General features: G+C 43.6%; 1 protein-coding gene across 1 annotated transcript in view; it reads right to left on the bottom strand.

Moving 5' to 3' along the window:
• TJP2 (tight junction protein 2) overlaps positions 1 to 12684 on the bottom strand; it is a 160132-nt gene extending 147448 nt beyond the window's left edge. Inside the window, exon 1 of the mRNA XM_049895232.1 lies at positions 12467 to 12684. The gene's annotated coding sequence lies outside the window, so the exon portion shown is untranslated. The remainder of the gene's footprint in view (positions 1 to 12466) is intronic.
• Positions 12685 to 25835: the final 13151 nt, after the last annotated feature.

Raw genomic sequence — 25835 nt, 5'->3', positions numbered from 1 at the left:
GCCACCCTTCTTGGATTTCTTATGAGACAGATTGTCAAAAACACTCCCATATGTCAGCACCCACTCTCAGAATCGGCTTATACCATATTCTACTAAGGAGACTAGACACCTGGTAGCACAAATCTTTAAGGCTATTAAGCTGAGCTGGCAAATGCTCCAAAGAAGAAAAACTAAAACTTGTCAGTGACTTCTTGCAGAGGAATCTTGCTTCTGGTTTACAAAGGTTTAGTTTGACTAGAAGCGACAGGCAGGAAGAGAGAGGGGAGTCAGTCATGACCCCTCGGACTGTGGTCTTAAGAACTAAAAAACCAAAAAAACCAAACCCATTGCCGTCCAGTCAATAACTCACAGCAGCCCTATAGGACAGAGTAGAGCTGCCCCATAGAGTTTCCAAGGAGCGCCTGATGGATTCAAACTGCCGGCCTTTTGGTTAGTAGCCATAGCTCTTAACCACTGTGCCACAAGGGGTCCACAGAGCAGAAGTGCCCCATAGGGTTTCCAAGGGGCACCTGGTGGATTCGAACTGCTGACCTTTTGGTTAGCAGCCATAGCTCTTAACCACTGCACCACCAGGGCTCCTAAGAAGGACAAAAGGGCTCCCTTATCTTATGATGAGAAGCCCACACTCGACCCCGGGCCCCACTCGGCAACTGTCCCACTACCAGGTAATGTCCTTCCTAAAATAGCGACAGAAAGGCCAGGTCTGCACATCTACAACACCCCCCATCTGGGTGACAGCTCAGCCCGTCCCCTTAGACCAGTACTCCAGGTGTTCTCACTCTCCTGTTCACCCAGGAGAAGCTATGTATTCACTACTTCTTCATGGTCTGGCCGAGGTCGCCTCATAACTCTCTGCCCATTCCCTCCCCATCTCTTGGAGGCTTCTCTTCCTCCTCCTGATCAGCCCTCCTGCGCCACAGCCCTAGGCTTAAGTTCTCAGCACTTGTGTACATCCAAGTTCTTGCTGAGCATTTTCATGGCTCCACCAAGCACCTATATGCGCAGGATGCCCAAGACAAGTCCAACCGCCAGCCTTGCCCCTCCCCTCTCTCACACCGCAGGTATACACTTTCAAATGCCTCCAAACTAGTGGCTTAAAGTGTGGTCTCTGGTCCGACAGCACCTGTATCACCTGGGAACTTGTAAGAGACGCAAATTCTCAGGCCATCCCAGACCTACTCAATCAGAAACTCTAGAAACTCCCAGGAGTGGGGCCTAGCAACCTGTGTTTTAACAAGCACTACAGGTGCACACTCAAATTTTCATTGGAATCGATTCGATGGCAGTGGGTTTAGCCCTACACCCTTCCAATCCCTTCTCGCACAACTATGAAACCTGGTAGCACAAACAGTTAAGCACCTGGCCGCTAATCAAAAGGCTGGCAGTTCAAACACACCAGCAACTTCCAGGGAGAAAAGACCTGGTGATCTTCTCCCATAAAGATGAAAACCAAACCCATTGTCAGCAAGTCCATTCTGACTCATAGGGACCCTATAGGACAGAGTAGAACTGCCCCATAAGGTTTCCAAGGCTGTAAATTTTACGGAAGCTGACTGCCACATCTTTCTCCCGAGGAGCAGCAGGTGGGTTCAAACTGCCAACTTTTGGTTAGCAGCCACGCACTTAGCCACCGTACCACCAGGGCTTCTACCGTAAAGATTACAGCCTTGGCAACCCTATGGGGGCAGTTCTCCTCTGTTCCATAGCATCGCTATGAGTCTGACAGCACTTTATAACAATCCTATGACTTGTCCCAAACAATTCTCAAATAAGAGTAACTTCTTTTTTTAAATCAAGCTGACTTCTGGAATGGTACCAATATTTCCCAGTAAAACAAGATCAAAAGCATAACCTAAGTTCAATATAGAGGACTTCCAAAACATAGAAGATACTTTTAAAAATTCAAGATTGATCTGTGACTGTAGAAGATGAAGATAATTCATCCATGGCTAAAGAGGAAAAAAACACTGAATGGCACCAGAAGGACTGGATGATGCCCAGCTACCACACTGAACATTTTGATCAAAGATTCTGTAGAAGAATCCTGATCAAAAGGGAGAAAATGCAGAACAGAATTTCAAATTCTCATGGACTCCAGACTTCCTGGAGCCACGGAGCCCTGAAACTATTGCTCTGAGATAATCTTTAAGCCTTAAACCAAAAATATTCCCTGAAGTCTTCTTAAAACCAAACAATACTTCAGCTTAACTAGTAAAGAATGTCTGTCTTGAGTATTATGCTTTTTATGATTTATCTACATGGGATCAAATTGACAACAGCAACTCAAAAGATTAGATAGGAAATTTGGGGGGCAGTGAGGTTATGTTAATGGGGAGGAACAACTTGGAAAAGGAAGGTGAGAATGGTTATACAACTCAAAGAATATTATCAGTGTCGCTGAATTGTACATGTAGAAATTGTTGAACTGGGGTATGTTCTGCTGCATATATTCTCAACAGTAACAACAACAACAAAAAATTCTGAACTGCAACTTGGGAAAGAAAAGACAAAAATGTGCTAACTCATGCAAAAATGACCATCAACCTACCCTACTTTGAGAAGTACTTGAGAATGAAGAGTATCCGAATAAAATAAACACACAATTTATGAATATGACTTTTAAAACATATTATTGCATATTTTAATAAGAATGAACTGGTGTTAACCAATGTGTATTTTGGTTAAAGCGTTTAAAATGCCCATCACCTATACCATATGCATTTTCAGTGTGTTACTAACATCTGAAAGGAGTATGATTATTTTTAGTTCAATGTGTAGAATAAGTTCCTGCCTGCTTACTACTCCCCCATATCCCTAAGAAACCATGTACTCATTAACACTTCCTTCAAATCTTTGAAAACATCAGGTTTACTAGGCCCTGAGGCAAAAATAAGATGATGGGCCAAAACTGAAATAAATTCCAAAAGAGCAAAGAGCTCAATTTACATTTTCAGGATACTTCTAAACTGATGAAACTAAGTAATCTATTCAAATCTGATTTTGATTTTACCTAGCTTTCCTTTAGAAAAAAGAAAAAAAAAAAGTTCAAGGAAGAATGGCCAAATGAGCACATGAAAAGATACTCAACATCATTAGACCTCAGGGAAATGCAAATCAAACTACAATGAGATACCACTTCACACCTACTAAGATGGCTAAGATAAAAAAGACAGACCATGACAAGTGTTGGCAAGGAAATGAAGAAAGTGGAACTTTCCATACACTCCTAATGGGAGTGTAGAATGGTTTAACCACTGTGGAAAACAGTCTGGCAGTTCCTCAAAATGTTAAACAGAGTTACCACATGACCAATAATTCTACTTCTACGTATGCACCTGAGAGAGAAAAGCATGTCCACACAAAAACGTGTTCACAAATGTTCATAGCTGCATTATTCATAATAGCCAAAAAGTGGTAACAAGCCAAATGTCCATTAACCGATAAAGTGCTATACAAAATGCAGTACATCCACACGTGGTAAATTATTCAGCAATAAAATGAATGAAGTACCGATGCAACATGGATGAACCTTAAAAACATTATGCAAAGTAAAAGAAACAAGTCACAGAGGACCACATATTGTATGATTCCATTTGTACAAAATGTCTAGAAAAGGCAAATCTATAAGACAGAAAGATTAGTAGTTGCCTAGGGCTGAGGGCGGGAGGTAGGGGAGGAGATTGAAAGGTGCCAGCTAAAGGAGGGGAATCATTTTTAGGCAACGAAGGTGTTCTAAAATTATTGTTGCGATGTAATGGATCACTTTTGTGTGGCCTTTCTAGCCATGGTCTTGTAACTTCCACCCAGGTGATTGCGTGGGACTGTGCACATAGGGTAATTGTAGCCCACAAAAGGGATTTGTAGGTTTTGCCATCCCACTGGGCTTGAAATGAGCCATCCCAGAGGCGGGAAAGAGAGGATCCCACCACCACCAAGGAAGAACTCCCAGGAGCTGAGGGTGCAAACTCTGGACTGGGGATTCCTGCAATGAGAAACTCCTGGAACCAGGGGATCAAGAAAAAGAGAGCTGTAACCCTAAAGATGGTGAGAAGCAGAGTGGCTGCAGGTCGAGCAGTGGGCTTCCCAGCCCATGGAAAGAGAAGCTGAGTGCCTTTGGGCAGGGGCCAAGGGCCAGGGAAAGGCGTGCCTGTGAGTACCACTGGGAAGAGGCTGTGCTGATGGAAGAAGAACTGTTATCCTGAGCATTCCTGAACATGAATTATAGCTGTTACTTACCTCGTAAACCCTATAATAGTGAGTATTGTCTGTGAGTTCTCTGTGGCCACTGCAATGAATTATCGAACTCAACAGAGAAGTAGAGAGCCCCGTGGGAGGGACAGTCGGGGTCAGAATTGGTAAAGACAGCCGAGAGAGGAGGCATGTCTGACCTCCACCTCATAGAAATCAGCCTTGGGCTGTTAATCTTGATTCTCCTTCCCCCTCATGAAGTTAGAGGAGGTCAGACTCTGCCCCCAGGCTGTTTTTTACAATTGTAATGATGGTTGCACAACTCTGAATTTACTAAAAGCTGCTGAATTGTACAAGTTAATTAGTGAATTGTATGGTATGTGAGGTATAGCAAAATAAAGCTTTTTTTTTTAATGGCCTAAAGCTAGAATTGTAAACAAAGACAGATAACTACAAAGTGTTAAGTTCTTCATTTCCTGAATACAACCAAAAGCCTCCAGGGCCAGAGTAGCAGGGACGGGGGTCTGGGGACCATGGTTTCAGGGGACTTCTAGGTCAGTTGGCATAACAAACTGTATGAAGAAAACATCTCGCATTCCACTTTGTTGAGAGGTGTCCGGGGTCTTAAACGCTAGCAAGCGGCTGTCTAAGATGCATCTATTGGGCTCAACCTACCTGGAGCAAAGGAGAATTAAAAACACCAAAGGCACAAGGTAAATATGAGCCCAAGAGACAGAAAGGGCCACATAAAACAGAGACTCCATCAGCCTGAGACGGGAAGAACTAGATGGTGCCCGGCTACCACCGATTACTACCCTGAACACAACAGAGAATCCCTCATGGAGCAGAACGGTGGGATGCAGATCTTAAATTCTGGTAAAAAGATCAGGCTTAATGGTCTGACTGAGACTAGAGGGACCCTGAGAGTCATCGTCCCCAGACCCTTTGACCGCCCAAGATTGGAACCATTCCCAGAGCCAACGCTACAGACAGGGAATGGCCTAGACTATAAGACAGACAATGATGCTGGTCAGGAGTGAACTTCGTGGCTCAAGCAGAGACATGAGACTATGTGGGCGACTCCTGTCTGGCAGCAAGATGAGAAGGAAAAGGGGAACAGGAGCTGGTCAAACAGACACAAGGAATACAGGGTGCAAAGAAGGAATGTGCTGTCTCATTAAGGGGAGAGCAGCTGGGAGTACACGGCAGGTGTATATGGCTTTGTGTATGAGAGACTGACTTGATGTGTAAACTTTCACCTAAAGCACAATAAGTAAATTGAAGAAAAAAAAAGTGAAATGTGTGGCTTTTTGTGAATCTTTTCTCTGCATTGTAAATTTCTCCCAAATAGGGTCTGTGGTTGATATTTGCCTTGCTCTTGGTGACCCCATGTGATCAGAGATAACTTGTATTATCATTTTACAGTTTATAAGCACTTACACAAATAAGGTCTTTTGAGTCCTCACTACAATCCTAACCAAAAAGAAAAATCCCACTGCCAACTTACAGCCACCCTATAGGACAGAGGAGAAGTGCCCCATAGGGTTTCCAAGGAGCAGCTGGTGGATTCAAACTGCCAACTTTTTTGAATAGCAGCCTCAGCTCCTAACCACTGTCCCACCAGGGAGATAAGTATTCCCTTCATTTTATATTCCAGGGCACGGTAGCTCCAAATTTATGAGATCTCATGTGAACACGTCAGGGTAGATGTCAGCTCTTCGCTTCTAAATCCTGCACACTTTCTTCTACTCTGTGTGGCACCTCAAGGGGACAGTGGTACTACTCTCAGGCAGATGTGCACAGATGGCCGTTCTGACCATGAGTCTCAAAGAGGAGAATGCCCATGATTTGATTTTTCCGAGAACCGGTCTAGCTTAGCTACAGCAGTCCACATTCAAACCAAGTATAAGCTAACTAACTAGCCACTCCTCCGAGGTCTCACGATACCATGGAAAGAACTTGAGCCCCTTCCTCTTTGGGAATTCAGTTTTGGCTCATCTTTTAATTTACCTCAGGGCCTAGTGAGCCCAATGTTGCAAAAGATTTGAATGAAGAATTAGTGAATGCACAGCTTTGTGGGAGTGAGGGGAAGTAAACCAAAAAAACCAAACCCACTGCCGTGAGCAGATTCCAACTCATAGTGACCCTACAGAACAGGGCAGAACTGCCCCATAGAGTTTCTAAGGAGCACCTGGCAGATTCAAACTGCCGACCTCTTGGTTAGCAGCCATAGCATTTAACCACTACACCACCAGGGCTTCTGAGGGAAAGTAGGCAGGACTTAGTATTCTATATGGAAAGACCATGGAAAGAACCATGTTCTACAGCACGGTGACCTAGGGTGGCCTCAGTTTTCTCATCTGTAAAATGAGAAAAAAAGAAATACCTCTCTCAGTGTTGTAAATATTTAATGAGAATATATCTGAAAATACCTGACTCACAATAAAAACCAAACCCGCTTCCTTTGAGTCGATTCTGAATCATAGCGACCCTACAGGACAGAGTAAACTGCCCCATACAGTTTCCAAAGAGCAGCTGGTGGATTCAAACTGCTGACCTTTCGGTTAGCAGCTGAGCTCTTAACTGCAGTGCCAACAGGGCTCTGACTCACAACAGACACTCAATAAATGTTCATTGATGCTGAAGCAAGTGGTCCAATATCTCAGCTGATGTTTCCGATGGAGACCAGCAAGGTATTTCTGGACCTTTAGGGTTCTAAACCTCAGGTCTTGAGAATCGTGATCAACATTAAAGTGAGTTGATTAGATTTGCTAAACTCGGAAAAACTGACTACCTAACTTTAAAGAGGAAACCCTGGTGGCATAGTGGTTAAAAGCTACGGCTGCTAACCAAAAGGCTGACAGTTCAAATTCACCAGGCGCTCCTTGGAAACCCTGTGGGGCAGTTCTATTCTGGGCTATAGGGTCACGATGAGTCATAATTGACACTCTACGGCAATGGGTTTTGTTTTTTTTTTTTTTAAAGAAAAAAGCCCTGGTGGCCAGAAGCATATCTATGGCAAGCACTTGGAGCCCTGGTGGTGCACTGGTTAAGAGCTCACCTGCTTACCAAAAGGTCGGCAATTAGAATTCACCAGCCATTACTTCGAAACCCTATGGGGCAGTTCTACTCACCCTATAGGGTCCTATGAGTCGGAATCCACCGGACAGCAGCAGGTTTGGTTTTTTTGGTTTTGGCAAGCACTGAAATTTCACCCCTGCAGAGGCCTAAGGCAACAGGTTGTTTTTAGAGGCCGGGCAATCTCTAAACTGTGCCTCCCCCCAACCCCGCATCCTCCAATTCAAGATGAACAGATGTTTGTGTAAGCAGAATCGCCTTTCCCCCTTCCCCACCTGTGCGGCTGCCTCAGTCAGGCACCTTTCACATTTGTGGCACCTCGGAATGTCACTCTGCACCTCATCTGACGCCCCCTTGGGCTTGTGCCCAGGGGCAAGTGCACCCGCCCAGGGGCAAGCGCACCCGTTGCTAAGCTTTTATGTCCCTGTCCAAACATCTGACACCCATCTTTTAGATAACTATTTTTTTACCATAGTATCAGCTTAAAAAGACAAGTCAAGCTCGTTAATCTTTTACTTAACACAGGATCGCACTATGTGAAAATTACAACTGCGCCTTCCTTGCTTTCACTGATGAGAATTGATCTATGATGTGCTCAAAGTCTTTTTTTTTTTTTTTTCCAGTTTCTTCTCTTTCTACACTCAGCAGAGCAAGATCATGCAGTCTGCCTTGACCCATGGAAACTCTCAAATATGAAAGTATTAGTTTTAACTTGCTGAATGATCTCTCACAGCTGGCGATGGCAACTGCAGGGGGGGACTTCAGGTGGTGCCCAGGGCACAGGCCACACCTGCCATACCTTAGCTTTGCCTCTGCTGGTGGCGCAGTGGTTAAGCACTCGGCTGCTAACCGAGAGGTTGGGGGTTCAAACCCACCAGCCACTCCACTGGTGAAAGACGCGGCAGTCGGCTTCTGTAAAGATTTACAGCCTTGGAAACACTATGGGATAGTTCTACTCTGTCCTATAATAGGGTCATTATGAGTCAGAATCAATTTGACAACACCGTGGCTGATTTGGTAATTTTAAAGAAGAATCCATTATTAATTTTACTTCATGTTTAATATAAACTGTGTTCTTTTGTACCTGCTAGATGGGAACTGCCAACCTTTTGGTTGGCAGCCGTAACTCTTAACCACTATGCCACCAGGGTGCCAATTTTTCAATATCTTGGATAGTGAATGTGTGTATTCTGTTGTTGTTGTTGTTGTTAGGTGCTGTCGAGTCCATCTGGGCTCATAGTAACCCCACATGACAGAGTAGAACTGCCTTATAGGGTTTTCTAGGCTATAACCTTTACCATAAGGAGCCCTGGTTAAAATACTCAGCTAACTGAAAGGTTGGTGGTTATAACCTACCAGCAGCTCTGCAGGAGAAAAGACCCAGTCATCTGTTCCCATAAACATATAACAGCCTAGGAAACCCTATGGGGCAGTTCCACTCCATCCTATAAACCAAAGAAAAAAAAAAACCAACCCACTGCCGTTGAGTTGATTCCAACTCATAGTGACCCTACAGGGCAGAGGAGAACTGCCCCATAGAGTTTCCAAGGAGCGCCTGGCAGGTTTGAACTGCCGACCTCTTGATTAGCAGCCGGAGCACTTAACAACTACGCCACCAAGGTTTCCCTTCATTCTATAGGGTTGCTATAAGTTGGAATCCACTCAATGGCATACAACAACAATCTTTACAGGAGCAGATCACCGGGTCATTCCCCAGAGAAGCCACTGGATGGGTTTGAACTGCCAGCCTTCTTCAATTAGCAGCCACCACTGCACCACCAGGACTCTTTTTGTGTGTATTCCAGGGACTCCCAAACCTAATTATGTGTCAGAATCACTGAGGTGTTATTAAACCTTCAGGTTCCAATGCAGAGATACTCATTCAGTAAGTTTGCAGTAATTAGAAATTTTTCATTTCTATTAAGTTCCCCAGGGCATCACTGCGTCACTGAGAAAATTCATAGGACAGTTTTTAAGGACTTTTTCCTCATGTGTGGACTACAAAGTAGCATTTGTTTGCCAACTAAAACACTGAACTATACTGTATTTCAGACAAGAACTGACTATAGGAGAAACCTTTTCTCTTTTGCATTACTATAATTAGAAGGAAATAACATTCTGAAATTCTGCTAATGCGGAAATCTCCTGAAAAGGGAGAATTTTCTGCCAAATCTGGACCTTTTGAATTATCTTCACTTGTCATTTCAAAGGGACTCTTCAATCAGAGGAAGCTGTAAGTTCCTTCCTACAAGGTGAAAACCTCATCCTGATGAAAGCCGGGACTCAAGGGAAAAAAGAATTTGGAAGGAATCTGAAGAATCTCCCACTATTCAGCTCTTTATTAAATCTTCCCAATATCCCTGACTACTTGTATATTCTGAACCTCATATAAGATCTATAACAGTCTTTCTAAGATGATGGATGATATCCTTTTTAATAGTTTGTCAATTCACATTTATGTTCTCACTGAAAAGAGTGTCCTCAAACCACAAGTTTGACAATTATAAACAGATGCAAGCAGATGACTGACTATTGCAAGGCTACTCTAAATTACACAAACATTTTTACAACTAGAAATGATGTTGGACCATTAGACTCATTTAACACTAAAGCAGAAACAGAACAATTTGGAGTACTTTGGAAATTTTTTCATGTCATCTTTCTGAGGTCTTGCTATGAACTCCTTCAATCTTTACCAAGCAACAAGATTTTTTTAAGGTTTATTCCAACTACTTTCAAAAATGAGTTTGAGTCAACGGTTTTAAAAAAAAAAAAACCTAAATCCAATATAAGCAACACACCTAAAATACCAGTTAAAAGAAGTACAGAGATTAGTATTATTTTTTATGCTTAGGTGGGAAACACTGGTGGCATAGTGGTTAAGAGCTACAGCTGCTAACTAAAAGGCCGGCAGTTCGAAGCCACTCAGCCACTCCTTGGAAACCCTACGGGGCAGCTCTACTCCGTCCTTAGGGTCGCTATGAGTCAGCATGGGCTCCACAGCAATGGGTTTGGGTTTGGTTTTATGCTGAGGTAACTAATGCACTTTGAGCCCTGGTTAGTTCCATTTCCTTTTACTTTACGTTCTTATTCAACCTGTTCCATCCCCTACAAGAAAAATAACTAAAAGTATCCCGAAGCAAAACACCAGGGGCCAGTATGCCAATCACATTTCCAGATCTTGCTATGGAGTCTGTCGTTCTGGGGAGGAGGAGCTGTGACCCCTGAGACTGTAGTGTGTTTGTTCTGGTCAGAGAAATTAAGACTGATGATATACAGTGAAGCCTGTGAGAGCTGGACCTCAACAGGACTGCCTTGTTTTTCCTGGTCTCACAAGTTTTCGCCTTTGACAGGGCGCAACCATTTTTCTATTGCTCTCTAGTAAGAATTTACCTCATAAACACCCAATGAGTTTTTCTTCTCTGATAGGTTTCCGCCTTACACAGGGTTGCAGCTTTTCACAGGTTTTGCTGTATAGGGCCGGATGGAAATGTATTGTAAATTACTCCTTTACACTGGAGGCAAAAGCTTCACCCCACTGAACCCTAGTCCAGTGCTTCTCAAAAGTTAATATGCAAACTGTTCGTTTGGGGATCTTGTTAAAATGCAGAATCTGACTCAGCAGGTACGGGTAGTCCTGAGATTCTACGTGTCTACCAAGCCCGCAGGCGATGCCGCAGCTGCTGGACCCAGCGACTTCACTTGGAGTAAAAAACCAAACCAAACCCAGTGCCGTCAAGTCGATTCCGACTTATAGCGACCCTGTAGGGCAGAGTAGAACTGCCCCATAGAGTTTCCAAGGAGCGCCTGGAGGATTCGAACTGCCCACCTTTTGGTTAGCAGCTGTAGCACTTAACCACTACGCCACCAGAGCACTGAAGCCATAAGGCACTTGAAAGTAGAGAGAATGTCATCCTCTCACTCCAACCATCTAGAATCAGTTTCCTCACCAGGAAGAGCAGAGGGTTGATTATATCTTCCAAGTGAACTGGTTACTGACCAAACACCGCAGGTAAAAATGCGTTGAGAAACTTGAATTGAAAGCCTGACTGCCCCTCCCCCGCCCCTCAACAGTACACACCCATCTCTGGAACTTGGATACAACCAACACCAAAGATGATAAGGATAGTTAAGAGACCTAGTTTCACAGAAAACGCTCCTGCAGTCTTCAAAAACGGTTTTGGAAATACCCTTCTCAAGCTTGAGGAATGCCTGGAATTCAGTGGCCTTTATCCAGCATCAAGATCTCCAACCTAGTTGTGACTGAGCGTTTCCTATAGAACAACCTTGCAATGCAACCGTTGAAAACTGACGACGCCCATAGTGCTAACAAGCTCGGCCCCTCCCTTACAAATGGGTCGGCAGGTGAGCGCACACGCGCACGAGCACATTCTCCAAGGCTCCTCTGCGATGGGGGCACAGGTCCGGGTTCTGCGGGTTGCATGGGCAGCTGAGCACCTCCCGACCCTGTGCAGTCAGGCTCTCTACAGTGTGAAGTTTCCAAGTCCCGCAGCTCAGGCAGCCCCTACCTGCTTTCAACTAACCAGCACCTCCCTCACCTCCCTCCGCCGGCGCAAAACCGAGGCACCATCTCCTGCCCCCTCCAAATACTGCAGCCACTGACTACGCCAACTGAAACTCGAAGGCCCTTTTAATCTAGTTAAAAAGAAGCACAACGTAAAGCGAAAGTTTCCATCCCTTGGGGGAGGGGATGTTAGGCCAGGCAGGGCGAAGAGGGTGGCTCCCAGGCACGAGGTGGCTGACCCAGGTGCGGGCTCAGACCCACTTCCAGATGATTCTCCAAGAGAAACCCATTGACGCGCAGTCGCCCCCGGAGATATGGGGAGGCGAAAGCTAGTCAAGCATCCCCAGGGAGGGAAAAAAAACAAATGCTCAATAAAGTGCACCCCCAACTCCACAGGGAGAGCTGGGGGAAATATCAACTAGCATTTACTCCCGCCGCCCCTAACCTCCGCCCACACAACCGCTCCAGGGCGCAAGTCGTCGTCGAACCCAGCAAGGCCCTCGGGCTCTTTGCGTCGCCGCGCCAAAGTCGGGACAGGAGAGAAGGACTCCTAGCGACGCCGAGCCCAGGCGGCCGCGCCTCGGACGGCTCTCCTCGGACCACGCAGCGGGCAGTGCAGTGCCTGGGCGCCAGCGGCTCTCCTGGGGCTGGGGAGCGAGAGAGGAGGGTACTCGCCTGGAGGCGGGAGGCGGGTGGCGGCCGCAGCCGGCGGAGTCGAGCGCAGGGCAAGGGCGGCTCTCGGAGGCGCTTGGGCGCGCTCGGTTGCAGCGCCGGCGGGGACCGTGTCCCCTGCACTCCCCGCGCCCGTCGCTGGCGGCACCTTGCGGGAGCCGCAGTGCGGGAGGCTGTCCCGGGAATGGGCGGGTGCAAGTGGCCTCCGCGACCGCTCCTGTGGGTTATTGTAACTCAAGCTATTTCCTGTTTGGAGGTTTGGAAGAAAGAAAGAAAAAAAAAAAAATTCCAGGGTGGGGGCGGGGTGGAGGGCTGGGCGGCAGCGATCCGGACTGCGGAGACCCGGAGGGGACTGGGGTGGGCGGTGGCTGTCACCTGGTGACTCACGACCTCAAGGGTGCCAGGCTTGCGGGTCCCGGGAAAGAGACGCAGGTTCTTGCACCGCTCCTTTGGGGAGTCGGGAAGGGAGAAGGGGGCCCTCACACACGCCACCCAGCGGTGGGGCAGGGGTTGCGGCCGCGAGGGAGGCCTTGTCACCGGAGCCCACACCACTGCCTCCTCTCTTCAATGCAAAACTGGCCCTGAGCTTCCTTCTTGCCCAAGTGCAAGAGGAGTTTCGCTGTTCGTCGTTCTTTATATGTGCCCAGGTCGGCTTTCTGATCCTCTCCGAGGGAGCGGGCAAGAAAGGGATTCGCTCCTCTACCCTTCAAAGGCCCCAGGAGGGATGGGTTGGCCGTGGGTTATGGACAGTTATGGGTGTTTGTTGGTGGTCGTGGGGTCTTAGTTTTGGTTTTGGGGGAATGGAAACAGGTTTTTTTGGGGGGGGATGAAAATTAACATTTATGACTAGCTTCCGTTCCCCGCCCCCACTAACCCCGCCCTTAACCGGGATCACAGGGCTTGCGGCCCCAATCCGGAAATACCGGTTCCTCCCGCTGGGACAATAGGTAAGGGGCGGAGTGCATCACCTCGGAAACCCTTGCTGGGCCAGCCAGGAAGGCAGAATCCTCCTCGTGCCAAAGCCTGCACCTGACAAGCAGGTGCTCCTTCCATGAATCTTGTTAAAAATCTCGTGAAGGATATGCAGTCATTCATTCAAGACAGCTTTGTTTATGGCTGCCCAATCCTCCTTTCCTCCTCTTGACACAAAACTTTGCCAGATTTTATTGAATGAATAACAATACTTTGTGTATAACTCAAGCTCCTTTACTTCAGACTTCTAGAGTAATGATCAACAGGTTATCCCAAGAGGGAAGACTGAGCCTAAAGGACAGAATGATTTTAAGAAGAATGGACAGTAGCTTGTCAGAAACACAAAGTGTCAGCAAGGTGAATAAAAGTATGTTATCGTTTCTGCAAACAGCAACTCCAATAGACATGTGTGTGCATTATGTATTTTTTTAATGGAAGAATAAATTAAAATTATCTGTGTGGTATGGGAGGAGTCCCTGGGCAGCGTAAATGTTTTGCTAACTGAAAGGCTGCAAAACAGAAGAAAGGCCTGGCAATATACTTCTGAAAAATCAGCCATTGAAAACCCTGTGGAGCAAAGTTCTCCTCTCAAACACATAGGGTCATCGTGAGTCAATTGGACAGCAGCTTGTTTTTGTTTTTGTTTAATGGGGTAGGGAGGGAACATGATGGACAGACAAGGATAGAAGCTAGACTTTTCAGAAGATACCCAGTTTTGTAGATTTGACTTTGGAATGATGCTTTACATTATTATTTAAAAAATTAAAATTTTGAAAAAAGCAAAACCAAAATTCAACAAATGAATTATGTATGAAGATAGTTGCTTTAACTATGGAAAGGGGAATTATGTCAAGTCACTTTAAAACACAATTATTTGACTGTTCGTACCTTAGGGATATACCCTAAGGACAAAGAGAACTTTAAAAAAAAAAGTCATAAACTGTTTTTCAGTAATCATGATATTAATAATAAAAAATTATGTTAATTGAATGTTAGGAATCAAGATTTTTCAGTGTAAGAGAAAAGAGATAAACATAAAATCAAAGAAGTTAGCAATCCTAAAATTGAATTGGAATTCTCATTTAGAACTCATAATGTACTTTTCTTAAAAAAACAAAAAATTCCAAGATCTATTCACCAAAAAGTCCTAGAAACAATGACCAAAGAATAGGGCACCCCGGATGCTGGATTATGGTCTATAAATACCATTTTCCACTGAAAGGAACCAAGCCTACTTGGAGGAGTGACTGATTTTAGATGTGGGGCAAGAAGTACCCAAAATAAGCCTATGCAGTGTGATGGGCAGCTTTTATATGGCCTTTCTTTTTTCTCACCATGGTCTTGTTAACCACCTCCGTGATTGGGTTGGGAGCATACAAATAAATTAATTGTAGCCCACCAAGGGGATTGGATAACTTGTTAATAAAATAAAGTTCATTACACCGCGTGAGGGTGGGACCTTGCAAATAAGGCCTATGGAACCCTAACGAAGGGATTGGTCAGTTTGCCATCCCACTTTTAAAATGAGCCATTCCAGAGGTGGGAGGGGAAGGATCTCACCACCACCAGGAAAGAAGAGCCAGGAGCAGAGGGTGTCCCTTGGACTCGGGATCCCTGCCCTGCACTGAAAATCTGCTAGAACCAAGAGACCAAGAAAGAGAGCTATTAACACCAAAGACATTGAGAAGTGGTAGCAGAGAAATGGCAACAGCAGACATCAGCAAGAGACAGTGCAGTGGGCTTCCTGACATACAGGGCAAGAAAGTTGAGTGCCTTCAAGCAAGAGGCTTGCTGGTAGAGTAGGGTGCCTCCAGGCACTTGGCGGGGCTAAGTTTGCAGACACTCAGGGAGCTAGAGCTGAGCACCTTCAGGCTGAGGCTTACTGGCAGAGTAGGTCCCTTCAGGTACTTATCCACAGCGCTAAAAGAGCTTTGTAACATTTGCTCCGCAAGGCAGAGGCCAGTGGCCAGAGAGGAGTGCCTTCCACCTTCCGGCATGGCTGAGAAGAGACTTCTTGGAAGAGCTGTATCCTGAGCATTCCTGAAACTGAAGTGTAACCTGTTACTTCCCTGATAAACCCCATAACTGTGAATATGGTCTGCGAGTTCTGTGTGGTCATTGGAACGAATTATTGAACCCAGCAGAGAAGCAGAGAGTGCCATGGGAGGGAGGGTCGGTGTTGGAATGGGTAAAGATGGCAGAGAGAGGAGGTATGTCTGACTTCCACCTCAGAGGAATCAGCCTTGGGCTGTTGACCTTGATTCTCCTCCCCCTTTGCGAAGTTAGAGGAAGTCAGATGAAGATGCCTCCACGCCATTTTTACAGCCTGGAATATTTCGTGGAATCAGAAAGCAAGGGAGCTATCAAATACCAATAGGTTCATATAAAATGGAATCAGGAACCAACCTGAAAAAGCTCCCACTCAAAATGGGATAATTTGAGAATCAATAAAAAAATAAATACTAACTGCAATGAATTGAAATATTTCAGATGTGTATATAGCCATGAGTCATAATGATACTTTTAAGGAAAACAACCCTCAGTAGTCACCTTTGGAGATGCAATGGAGTTAACTCATTATGGGTAGACCCGGGCTTAGGATTTAATGTATGAGAGTTATGATGAACCCCACTTAACGATCATCTAATTTTTTTATATATCTTTTCCTTACTAATATGTACTGTATACAATTTTGCAGCATATAATTTCTGATGTTATCATTCTCAGATGTTCACTCACAGATGTTCAAAGATTAAAAAAAACTTATTGCTGTCGAGTTGATTCCGACTCATAGCGACCCTATAGGACAGAGTAGAACTGCCCCATAAACTTTCCAAGGAGCACCTGGTGGACTCGAACTGCCAGCCTTTTGGGTAGTAGCAGTAGAACTTAACCACTATGCCACCAGGGTTTCCAGTTCAAAGATAAGATTTATAAATATATTGATAACGAAAGGCAATAATAATGAAAACTGAAAAAAAGAGATTTTCAACTTACATCAGAAACAGCTTACAATGGACTTATTGGAATGGAACCCCATCGTAAGTTAGGGACTACCTGTATTTTGAAAGGTAGTAAATGGTAAGTAAAAGGAAAGAATTGCACAGTTTACCTGCCTTTTCTGCACTGTACCAAACACTTCCTGTGCACACTACTTAAGATCCTCTTGCCTCAACTGTCTCGTATTCCAGCCACTGCTATAACAACCAGCACTGGATGTGCTCTGACCAGCTTCATGCGGCAGCTACCTGACCAAGGCTTCTCTTAATGCCAGTGTGGGGTTCCACAGGAACTCACTCTAGGTACCCGTGCATTGGCAAATCAGAAATGTGGATGAGTTCATGCTTCATGGTCGAACCTTTGCCCACTGGGGGATAGGAGCTGATTGATAAATATTTCCCCCTCTTTCCTCTCAAGATGAACTGTCTTGAGACTCATTCTATACAAGTTCTCAGATAGTCACGCAGGGTCAAGCAATCCAGTACCTGAAGCAGTAGCCAACCCAGGGAGGCATCCTTGAATTGGCTTTGGCTTCTTCTCTGTCCCTCATTTCTTCCCCTAGGACCATACTACCCAATATAGTAGCACACATAAGCCATTGTGTCAAGGTTCTGCTTCCTGAGGAAATCAGGTTGAGACATATACCAACTGTATCTCAGAATAACTAAATACTTGATGAGGAAATCATTCCAGCTAATAAAAAAATGACAAAATTTGAACACTAATATTTTGTGAACCCCTAATAAAATAGTGGATCAAGGCCAATCCATTGCCATTGAGTCGATTCCAATTCATAGCAACCCTATAGGACAGAGCAGAACTGCCCCAAAGGGTTTCCAAGCCTGTAAATCTTTACGGAAGCAGACTGCTTATTCCCATGGAGCAAGTGGTAGATTCGAAAAGCAGACCTTTCGGATAGCCACTGAGCACTTTAACCACTGCGCTACCAGGGCTCCTCCTCTTAGTCGATCAAGGTAATGGTCATCTATGGCCACTAACATCACAGTAGAGGACATCATCACCACTTACGTGCCAAATGAAAAAACCAAACCCATTGCCATCGAGTTGATTCTAACTCACAGTGACCCTATAGGACAGAATAGAACTGCCACGTAGCATTTCCAAGGAACGCCCGGTGGATTTAACTGTGGACCTTTTGGTTAGCAGCCGTAGCACGTAATCATTACGCCACCAGGGTTTCCCAGTAATGCACAGTCTGGTGGAAATACACAACCTCACACATGACACATTCTTGCCATGAAGAGCAATACCTGAATCTGATTAAGCTTCTAGATCCAACTACCTGTTTACAGGAACTACTGACACAGAGGAATGTGTTGAGTAGCACCCCAGTGCCACACAGTGGGGTACAATCAACAAAATCCAGAATGTGAGAAACTCTAAAAGACCAATGACCCAGTTTCCTCAAGTAACAAGAATTTTAAAAAGACGAAGGGGAAAGCTATAGATTAAAAGAGACAAGAAAGAGGACGAGGAATTGCATTGTGTAAATCTTATTCAGATTCTGATTTAAACAAACCAATTAATTAAAAAAAAAAAAAACTACGAAATGTTTGGGGAAAGATGATATTCCAAAAGTAAATAAAAATTTAGGAAAATTTTTAAAAATTTCTTAATGTAATCTAGTTTATGGAGTTGATTTTACTACTACACACGTTTGGGTTGGTTCTCTTTGTTAGTTATCTAGTGCTGCTACAACAGAAATACCACAAGGGAGTGGCTTTAACAAACAGAAATTTATTTTCTCACAGTTTAAGAGGCTAGAAGTCTGTCTTAGTTACCTAGTGCTGCTATAACAGAAATATCACAAAGGATGACTTTAACAAAGAAAAAATTATTCTCTCACAGTCTAGGAGGCTGAATTCAGGGTGCCACCTCCAGGGGAGGGCTTTCTCTCTGTGTCAAATCTGGGAGAAGGTCCTTGTCATCAATCTTCCCTGGTAGAGGAATTTCTCAGTGCAGAGGACCTGGATCCAAAGAACATGCTACTCTCCTGGCTCTTTTTTCTTGGTGGCATGAGGTCCCCCTGTCTCTCTGCTCGCTTCTATCTTATATATCTCAAAAGAGATTGACTTAAAACACAATCTAATCTTGTAGATTGTTCTGCCTCATTAACATAACTGCCCCTAATCCCACCTCATTAACATCATAGAGGCAGGATTTTCAACAGGTAGGAAAATCTCATCAGATGGCAAAATGGTGGAGAATCACGCAATACTGGGAATCACAGACTAGCCAAGTTGACACACTTTTTTTAAGGAGGACACAATTGAATTCATAACAAAGTCTGAATGCAGGGTGCCAGCTCTCGGGGAAATCTTTCTCTGTGTGTCAGCTGTGGAGGAAGGCCCTTGTCTTTTCTGAGTTTCTGCTCCTGGGCAATCTTCATGCAGTTTGGCATCTCTCTTCCCCATCTCTGCTCTGCTCCCTTGTTTAATCTATTTTATATCTCAGAAGAGATAGTCTGAAAACACACCCTACACTATACTGGCTCATTAACATAACAAAGACAACCCATTCCCAAATGGGATTAAAACCACAGGCGTGTTGTTGTCATTGTTAGGTGCTGTAGAGTCTGTTCCCACTCATAGCAACCCCATGTACGGCAGAACAAAACACTGCCCGGTCCTGCCCCATCCTCACAATCGTTGTTATCCTTAAACCCATTGTTGCAGCCTCTGTGTCAATCCATCTCATTGAGGGTCTTCCTCTTTTTCTCTGATCTTCTACCAAGCATTATGTCTTTCTCCCGGGACTAATCCCTCCTGATAACATGTCCAAAGTATGTGAGACATAGTCTCGCCATCCTTACTTCTAAGGAGCATTCCGGTTGTACTTCTTGCAAGACAGATTTGGTCATTCTTTTGGCAGTCTATGGTATATTCGCTGTTCTCCAGCACCACAATTCAAAGGCATCAATTCTTCTTCGGTCTTCCTTATTGAGCATCTAGCTTTCACATGCATATGAGGCAATTGAAAACACCATGACTTGGGTCAGGTGCACCTTAGTCTTCAAGATGTTATCTTTGCTTTTCAACACTTTAAAGAGCTCTTTTGCAGCAGATTTGCCCAATGCAATGCATCATTTGATTTCTTGACTGCTGCTTCCATGGGTGTTGATTGTGGATCCAAGCAGAATGAAATCACTGATGGCTTCAATCTTTTCTCCGTTTATCATGATGTTGCTCATTGGTCCAGTTGTGAGGATTTCTGTTTTCTTTGTGTTGAGGTGTAATCCATGCTGTAGGCTGTGGTATTTGATCTTCATCAGTAAGTGCTTCAAGCCCGCTTTCCTTTCAGCAAGAAAGGTTGTGTCATCTGCATAATGCAGGTTGTTAATGAATCTTCCTCCAATCCTGATGCCCCGTTTGTTCTTCTTCATATAGTCCAGCTTCTCTGATTATTTGCTCAGCATACAGATTAAGTATGGTGAAAGGATACAACCCTGACGCACACCTTTCCTGACTTTAAACTACTCAGTCTGCTGGGAATGAAAAATTGAAGAGGAATGGCATTGCATTCACCATCAAAAAGAACATTTCAAGATCCATTCTGAAGTACAAGACTGTCAGTGATAATATCCATACACCTACAAGGAAGATCAGTTAATAGACTATTATTCAAAATTGTGTACCAACTACTAAGGCCAAAGATAAAGAAATTGAAGATTTTTACCAACTTCTGAAGTCTGAAATTGATCAAACATGCAATCAGGATGCATTGATAATTACTGGTGATTGGAATGTGAAAGTTGGAAACAAAGAAGAAGGATTGGTAGTAGGAAAATATGGCCTAGGTAGTAAAAATGATGCTGGAGATCGTATGAAAGAACTTTGCAAGATCAATGACTTCTTCATTGCAAATACCTTTTTCCAACAACATAAATGGAGACTATACACATGAACCTCACCAGATGGAATAAACAGGAATCAAAGTGACTAGATCTGTGGAAAGAGACAGTGGAAAAGTTCAATATCATCAGTCAGAACAAAGCCAGGGGCCAACTGTGGAAAAGATCATCAATTGCTAATATGCAAGTTCAAGTTAAAACTGAAGAAAATTAAAACAAGTCGACAGGAGCCAAAAGACGACCTTGAGTATATTGCACCTGAATGTAGAGACCATCTCAAGAATAGATTTGACCCATTGAACACTAATGACCGAAGACATGACGAGTTGTGGAATGACATCGATGACATCACACATGAAGCAAGCAAGATAAGACAGAAAGAAAACACCAAAATAGATGTCAGAAGAGACTCTGAAACTTGTTCTTGAACGTCAAGTAGTTAAAGCAAAAGGAGAAATGGTGAAGTAAAAGAGTAGAACAGAAGATTTCAAAAGGAGACTAGAAAAGACAAAGTAAAGTGTTATAACGAAATGTGCAAACATCTGAAGTTAGAAAACCAAAAGAGAAGAACATGCTCAGTATTTCTCAAGCTGAAAGAACTGAAGAAAAAATTCAAACCTCAGTTTGCAATATTGAAGGGTTCTACAGGGAAGATATTAAACGACGCAGGAAGCATCAAAAGAAGATGGAAGGAATATACAAAGCCATTATACCAAAAAGAATAGGTTAACATTCAAACATTTCAGGAGGTAGCACATGATCAGAAACTGATGGTACTTGAGAAAGAAGTCCAAGCTGCACTGAAGGCATTGGTGAAAAACAAAGCTCCAGGAATTGACAAAATACCAGTTAAGATGTTTCAACAAACAGATGCAATCCTGGAAGTGCTCACTGGTCTATGCCAAGAAATTTGGAAGACAGCTACCTGGCCAATCAGCTGGAAGGGATCCATATTTATGCTTTTTCCCAAGAAAAGTGATCCAACCAAGTGCAGAAATTATCGAACATTGATATCATTAATATCACACACAAGTAAAATTTTGCTGAAGATCATTTAAAAGCAGCTGTGGCAGCATATCTACAGGGAAATACCTGAAATTCAAGCCAGATTCAGAAGAGGACGTGGAACCAGGGATATCATTGCTGATGTCAGATGGATCCTGGCTGAAAGCAGAGAATACCAGAAGGATGTTTACCTGCGTTTTGCTGACTATGCAAAGGCATTCGACTGTGTGGATCACAACAAACTATGGATAACATTGCAAAGAATGGGAATTCCAGAACACTTCATTGTGCTCACCTGTACCTAGATCAAGAGGCAGTCGTTCGAACAGAACTAGGGGATAGTGAGTGGCTTAAACTACAGGCATAGAGCTTAGGATTTACAACACATATTTTGGGGGGATATAATTCAGTCCATAACAGGTGGCACACTTATACACACACAGACACGCGCCTGCTTGATTCCTTTCTGTATCTGAAATGAAATAAACATTTCAGAAGAGATGTGGATTTGCACTGAATGTATTCAGGCAGGAAGAAAGAGACTCTGGCTGGGATAGCCGGTAACTGACATTATCCTTGTTTTTCCCACCTACTCTTTTCACTGTGGGTACATGCTGTATGTATTCTTTTGTCTGTGCATTCCTGTCATCAGCACAACAACATTTTTAGTGGCTAATAAACAGTTCCATTCTGAGGGCTAAACATTGCAAAATCTGCTCAGAGAAATAAAAAGAGACGCCTCCAGGGACCACAGTACTAGGAAAAACGGGGCGAGGACTCCGAGTTCTGACTGGGAGCTGAGCAGAGGTCCCCTCCCTGCCCCTGGCACCAACAAAGTCCCACAGAAGCCATCATGCTGTCTGGGAGACAAAGCCCTATTCTGCTGCCTCCTGTGACAGGGAGCTCTTGTATTCCATGTCCCGTGTTCTGAAATTGATATTGTGCTTCACCTGCAGGCTGGAAGACAGGAAGGGGTAAGGGTCAAATCACACAGTCCAAAGTGGGGCACTTGCCTTGATAAGACAGGTGTGTTCTTTACTACTGAGAGGGGCCCCTGGGGCCCAGGAAAGAGTCCTGGTTTCTAGTCTTGACTTTACCACTGCTGCCTGTGAGATCCTGAGTTAGGCATTTAATTTTTCTGAGCCTGAACTTCAGTCTCCTCACCATTTGACCCAGCTATCTTGACCCAAGTATCTATCCTGGAGAAAGGAGACATGATGGCGCAATGATTAAGCACTCGGCTGCTAACCAAAAAGGTCAGTGAAGGGCTCAAACCCAACAGCCGCTCTGAGGCAAAAAGACTTGACGATCTGCTCCTGTAAAGATTCACAGCCTTTGAAACTCTACGGAGCAATTTTGCTCTGTACTATAGAGTCGCTATGCATCAGAATCAATTCAGGGGCAATGGGTTTGGTTTTCACTTATCCTACAAAAGGAGTCCTTGGTGGTGCAAATGGTTAACGTGCTCAGCTGCTAATGGGAAGGTTGGCAGTTCGAGTCTAACCAGAGGCACCTCAAAGGAAAGGCCTAGAGATCTACTTCCAAAAAATTAGCCATTGAAAACTCTTTGGAGCACAGTTTTTTTCAGACACACATGGGGTCATCATGAGTAGGAATCTACCCAAAGGCAACTGGTTTTATCCTAGAAAATTACTCACACAAGTATTGAAAGGGGTGTGTTTAAGAATGCCTGTATGACTGGGATAGCAAAAAATTAAAATTGCCCATCAAAAGAATGACTGGATAAACAATGGTACATCCATATAATGTGTTAAATGTTGTAAAATGTAAAATTTTTGGTGCTTTTGAGAGTGATTTTGTGTGTGGATTGTTCAGAAGTTTTCTTTGGTTCCAAAAATGAATTTTCAATTAATTAAAGTTACAAAACCAAACCCTAGCTCTTCTTTAGGATTTAATTTTAAACATTTTATTACTTTATTTACAAATCTAGCCTTTTTTCATTTGTAAATTTTTATTATGTAATATTTGATACATTCAAAATAGTAAAAGTAAAATCTGTGTAAGCTTTGAAGCACGTAATAAAATGAATACATGAACCTACCACACCATTTATGGAGAGAGCATTGCCAGTGCTTTTGAAGCCCTTGTGTGTCTTCTAGATCCTAATCCCCTCTTTGTCATGCATTCTAAGGTAATCACTATCCTAAGTTATTTATTCATTAAAAAAAAAAAAAAGGTTTTGACAAACATGTGTGCCTTCCTGAACAGTATATTGTTTGGATTCGCTTCTTCAGAGCTTCATAAAAGTGAAGTCGTACTGAATGTAGTCTTCTGCAACCAGTTCTTTTCCCTGAAAATTATGTTTCTAAGACTTATTCAGGCTGCTGAAAGTAGCTGTATTTCATTCAGTTATATTGCTGTATAATATTCCATTTCTATAGTCAATTCTAAATTTTTCTTTTGTTAAAAATTTGCCCAACCTCTAACCAGACAATTATCTTCTGAGATAACTTTGAAGAAAAAAACTTGGGTCACTGTAAGATCTGGGTTTGTAGATAAGAGTCATTCTTCATTTCATCCACCAAGGAAATAGATACATATATATTTAGCATATCATGTCGTAAAATCATAGTGGTAGTAGTACCATCAGAATCTAACTTCATCAGGGATAATGAGAATCAAGATCAGCCCAAGGCTGAGTACTATGAGGAAAAGGTCAGACATACACTCTTTTTATTAATTCTGACACCAGCCATCCCTCCCACAGCACTCTGTACTTCTCTGCTGGGTTCAATAATCCATTACAAAGGCCACACAGAACTCACAGACCATACTTATAGTTAAGCAGTTTATTAAGAAAGTAACAGGGTACAACTTGGGATCAGAATCAACAGGCTACAATTCAGGATCAAGATCAGGAAGCAGGCAGGCAAGTCTGAAAAAGGCTCCCCCAAAGAGGAAAACACATCCTTCCCTTCTTTGGTGCAGAACAGCTCTCTCAGCTCCTCTCAGCCATACAAGCAAGCAGGACCTTCTGTCTGCCATGTACTCCCCACTCTTGGCCATGAAAGCCTCCTCTTAGCCCCCTGAGGACAGTCTCCTCTTGGCCCTGCCATCTGTCACCACCAACTCTGCCACAGGGTCCCTTGCGGGCCTGTCGCCACTGGTTCTGTTGCTGGGTGCCTTCCAGGACTGTTGTTGTCTTCCGTGTTAACATACTCCAGTTAACTGTATGGCCCTTGGCTCATGTTACAGCTCTTTTAGGAGGGTCCTTGCCTTCTCTCTCTCTGCTCCTTCTGTCTTCTTTCTTCCTTCTGCCCTGTCTGCTTCCTGTCTGAAAAACCTCTGTGGGGTTGGCTGCATACACTGTATACACAAATGCCTTGTCAATTTCAAGGCATGGTCCTCCCACCAGGGTCACAAACTAACCAATCCCCTCTCGGTCAGCCACAGACACTTAATTTCCATAGTAGACTATAGTAACTTCATTTGCATAGCCTATAGTCACTTCATTTGCATAATATATTGACCAGTCTCTGCAAGGTGCATACCAATCACAGGGTAGGCTGCAGCTCAGGGCCAGACAAAAAGTATCAAACCATCCTTGTTTACAACTTACCCAGGAAATGTCAATCAACCTGGACAAAAGTAACAAACTCTCTGGGGTAGAAAACTAGGACAAATGTAACTCCTCAGGGCTTAGAAGAAAAATTTCTCAAGCTCTTTTTCCAAAGAATCAAGGCAAAAGGCCACATAAAGGAACTCATTTCACCACACATGTCATTTAGGGATTTTGCCTTCTAAGTATTTTTGAAGTTGCATCGTTATCAAAAAATGCATCCAGATGGAACCTATTGAACCCTACTTCTGTTTACATCAATGTCTTCATAATTTCAAGGCGGGGTAACCATGTGGCTCACATCCCTGGATCATCTCATTCTTCTTTCTGTTCATAGAAGTCTGCAACTTCCACCCTGGTCAATCCCTTGAGAGGATTTAACATTTTTTTGCCTCTTACAATTTTTAAGTATCTTTTCTTCTAACTCTAAAGACCCTGGAACTTGATGGAATACTGCATTCTTTTCATATACTTTTTATTTTAGACACACAACTGTAACAGATATTAAAATGACAACTGATGAAAGTACTAACAAGTGTTGAATCAAGTGGGGCATATATGGATGATCACTGCACTAGCCTTTCCACTATTTTGTATGTTTGACATTTTCCTACATAAAAATTTTGGAGGGAAAGATAGTCAGTTGAATTCTAGGTGCCTCTCTTTGCTTTGTCTGAATTGAGGGGTACAAATTTTTAAGGTATTTCTGCTGACCAACTCTGAAGAAAGCTCTCCATCAATTAAAAACAATGAGCTGGTCTGTATGAACCAATAGGCAATGTTCCCCAAGATACACTGCTAAGGAAAAAAAAAAACAAGTTGCAGAATAATATATGCAGTATGAACTGTTTATGTAAAAACCACACACACTTATCATGCAAATGATAGAAAAAGGGCTAGAAGGATACTCGGCACTTTTACATCAGTTGTTAACTGGAAAGGTG

Source organism: Elephas maximus, chromosome 9 (assembly GCF_024166365.1).
Source record: "Elephas maximus indicus isolate mEleMax1 chromosome 9, mEleMax1 primary haplotype, whole genome shotgun sequence".
Lineage (NCBI taxonomy): Eukaryota > Metazoa > Chordata > Mammalia > Proboscidea > Elephantidae > Elephas > Elephas maximus.
This window is presented reverse-complemented; position numbering and strand designations above follow the sequence as displayed.